The 3530-nt window shown below is 43.9% G+C and overlaps 1 non-coding gene across 1 annotated transcript; it reads left to right on the top strand.

Annotated features, from left to right (window-relative positions):
* The first annotated feature begins 253 nt into the window (after nucleotides 1–253).
* Nucleotides 254–3158, top strand: LOC106601559 (uncharacterized). The gene is made up of 6 exons (XR_006769223.1): nucleotides 254–394; nucleotides 569–662; nucleotides 891–1485; nucleotides 1583–1618; nucleotides 1814–1936; nucleotides 2054–3158. It is a non-coding gene; the product is annotated as an uncharacterized protein (transcript).
* Nucleotides 3159–3530: the final 372 nt, after the last annotated feature.

Below are 3530 nucleotides of genomic sequence, written 5' to 3'. Positions count from 1 at the left end.
TTATAATAGCAATAAGTCACCACAGAGGTTTGTGGTATATGGCGACATATTCTTAAACTTGGAAGAATTATTATTTTGATGGAAAACCGAATGTTGCTTTTTAGCCTAGGTCATTACAAATTACGTCGATATTCCTCCTTAATTCGCTCCATAATGTTATGAAAAAAAAGCTTTATTGGATAAATGTGGCAACTCCTCTCTTGCTGCAACATGTAGGTTAGTTTTCAGGACCTGCGGGCAGGTTTTGACTGGTAATTGATCTAGTTATTTTAGCTGGACCTGGCAACCCTTCTCGTTTGGTACTTGGCTATTCCCCAGTCGAATCGAAGCATGTTGACCCATTTAAAGAGACTACATTTCAGTTTTGTCTGCGTGCAGTAGGGACTTTGTCAAGGTGAGTGAGGTTTAATAAATATTTTTTACAGAAATGAAATGTTGTACTTCGAAAAGTATCTAAACATGTTTGCCCACGTAAGCCATGCCATGTCTGTGAATCCTGATTCTAAATTATTTCAGAAGAGAAATGTATACTTCGATGTTTCATGATTGTTGACTATTTGATCCACAGTTAATGGACATGACCAAGGCAACTAGAATTCAGTTCAGTAACAATATCAACCAAACTGGGAAATGTCAAAACGCAGGGAGAGCGCCATGTCACGGTGAGACTATTAATAACTTGGGGCAATAAATTACTGTGTCGTTGGATTACTTTACATAGACAACAGAGGGCAGTGTTGACAAAGAATCAAAGGTTTTGAATAATAAAGGCCATTCAATAAAAGGTTAAAGTTGGATAGGCACTCTGTATCTACAACTTTGTAATTTGATATACTGATTATCCTGCATTCAATAGTAAAGCTCCTGACTGAGGCCCTCTTTTGTTACAGGTCAGCGTTAACAAGGGAGCTCTTGGGCCAGTACATCTCAGACACCCTCAGCCACATTCACACAGTGAGGGAGTTCTGTGACAGGCATTCCAAATGGGCCCTTCAGAGGGAGACAGAACTGGAAATGATGAGGGACATCAAGGAGAGGGCAGACAGAATTGACCTTAAGTTCGACCATGTCCGTAACTCAGCGACCAAGGCCAAGGCGTTTGGGGAGTTCGTATGGAGCGGTCTGACACAGGGGACTGCAGACAGTAGGCGTGAGGAGCTGGAGAAGGAGCTGGGGGCTGTACTAAAGGACACTCTGGGAGGCCTGGAGAAGCTGGATTACTTCCTGGATGCTGTGGAGTGTCTGGCGGTCACCTGTCTGTTGGTGTTTGAGGAGAACAGCTTCCTCTGTCTGCCTCAGGGGACGAGCCCTGCCAGTGTTCAGGCTGTCATCATTGCTGCCAGAATCCTGCCCTCTCCTCATCCACTTTAAGAGGGATGCTAAGGCCTTCTTTATGCCCAACCTCCTCAATGTAGAGGTGCTGGCCCTCCAGCTGGACAGATACATACAAATCAGCCAGCAGCTCTGTAAAATAATGGAGAAGGGGTAAGTGGAGCTTCTATCACAATTTCTTCAACATTAACTTATGTAATGTTCTTCATTGCCATTTTACAAACACTTGAAGTCCATTCTTTCCTTCTAGATTACAGATCAGACAACAGCCTGAGAGTAAACTTGGGTAAGATCCCTCACACAGTTTTAATATCAGCATTTATATTATATTAGCATAGTTGTATTATTTTCCTTTCATTTTTGTCCTTCTCAGATATGTCATTTGACAAGGTTCATTGGCTTATGTGATATAATTCAAATGCCACGAAATTATGTAATGAATATAATTTAATGTTGAAATTAATATGCATTGTTACAGTAGCTCCATCAGTCAAATTATGTTTTGGAAAAAGAGGAATGACATCCCTGTGGTCAACCTTGGTGATGTGAGTGAAGAGTCCATACAAAATATGATGGACCATTTGAATCAGCTGAGTGAGATCAGGTAGGTTATTCTGCCATGGTTTGGTTCTTCTCTTAAAACTTATGTTGACATTTTTTAACAAGATTCAAGAACTAGTCTATTGAAAAACAGTAAATCGATATCTTTCCCCTCCGACAGGATGGACCCGCACGTCATACTAACGTTCCTGTTTCAAGGGGCTGCTCAGCGCTTCATTTGCCGGTTCAGCCAGCGCCGACCCAGGATGGAGCAGTTTCTGACCGATCTGGAGGAGAATGCTGTGCAGCTGGACAGAATGAAGCTGGGGGCTAAGATCTCCAGTGTGGCAGGCAGCTCAGTGGGGGCGGCTGGAGGGATCCTATCCATCGTGGGCTTAGCTCTGACCCCTGTCACTGCTGGGGTGTCACTGGCTCTCACCATTGCAGGGGTCAGCCTGGGGGTCACCAGTGGGGTCAACAGTTTAACTACTGGTATCACAGAGATGAAGGTCAATAGCATCCATGAGAAGAAAGCTAGAGAAGTCTTCCAGAGTTTCATGGAGGACGTGGAGAGTCTCCAGGAGTGTCTGGAGGATGTGGCCATGAATATGGAGCCCATCTTGGGGCAGAGCAGGGTGAACATGGTTGGAGCAAGGAAGGTGATTGCCACCACTTGGACCATCGGAAAACACATTGACTCCCTAGTTGACCTTTCCTCAGGTTTTAAGTCAGCAGAAGTCCTTAGAAACAAAGATCTGATCACAAGCGCTGGTAAGTTGGCGCTCCACGAAGGCAAAGTAGCACAAAACCTGCCCAAGCTAGTCGAGGACATCCCGGAATTTGGACAGCTGGCAAAAGGCACCCGACTAGCCCTCTCCAAGTCAGCGCGGGCTGGCCTCATCACCCTCAACGTCCTCTTCATTGGCCTGGATGTCTTCTTCATCTGTAAAGACAGCGTCAGCCTGGCCAAAGGCAGCAGTAGTGAGAGATCCCAGCTCATCCGTGCCAGATCAGCGTTGTGGCGCACAGAGATGGACTCCTGGCAGAGGATCCATGACTCGCTGTGTAGAGGTCTATTAACATTTGAGAAAAGTCAGATCATCCTGGAGCAGCCATTTTATCCTCTGGAGGAGAAGCTGAGAGGGAAGAAATCGATGTGTATGACGCAGTAGGACAATATAAATGACTTAACAGTCTTTGAAGTTAGGGCCTCTCAAACATACTGTACCGTGGCACTTAGAATGTTCAGAAAGTAAAAAGTAAAAATAAAGAGGTGATACACTTTTTTTCATTTTCATCAATCATTCTGTACACAAGTCTAATTTTATAATCAACTTTACAATTTAATGTTATAAGAAATAAAACAATCTGTTCACTTTCATGAAACGTATTGTAACGACTGACGTTGTGGGTGTGGAGTCAGGCGCAGGAAACAATAGCATTTACTATAGTGCTTTTATTAAACGCACCATCAAAAAGAGTATACACCCAAAATACAACAGGGCGTAATAAAAATACAACGACCCAAGCCACGTTCCACGAAACAACACACAGTGGATGAACGAAATTAGGCCCGCACACAGAACAGGTGGGGAAACGGGCTTAAATACCCAACTAATCACTAAGTGAACACAGGTGCAAATAATAAAGACAAAACC

This window comes from Salmo salar, chromosome ssa03 (assembly GCF_905237065.1).
Source record: "Salmo salar chromosome ssa03, Ssal_v3.1, whole genome shotgun sequence".
Taxonomy (NCBI): domain Eukaryota; kingdom Metazoa; phylum Chordata; class Actinopteri; order Salmoniformes; family Salmonidae; genus Salmo; species Salmo salar.
Note: the sequence above shows the minus strand (reverse complement) of the source record. Positions and strands in the feature narration are given on the sequence as shown.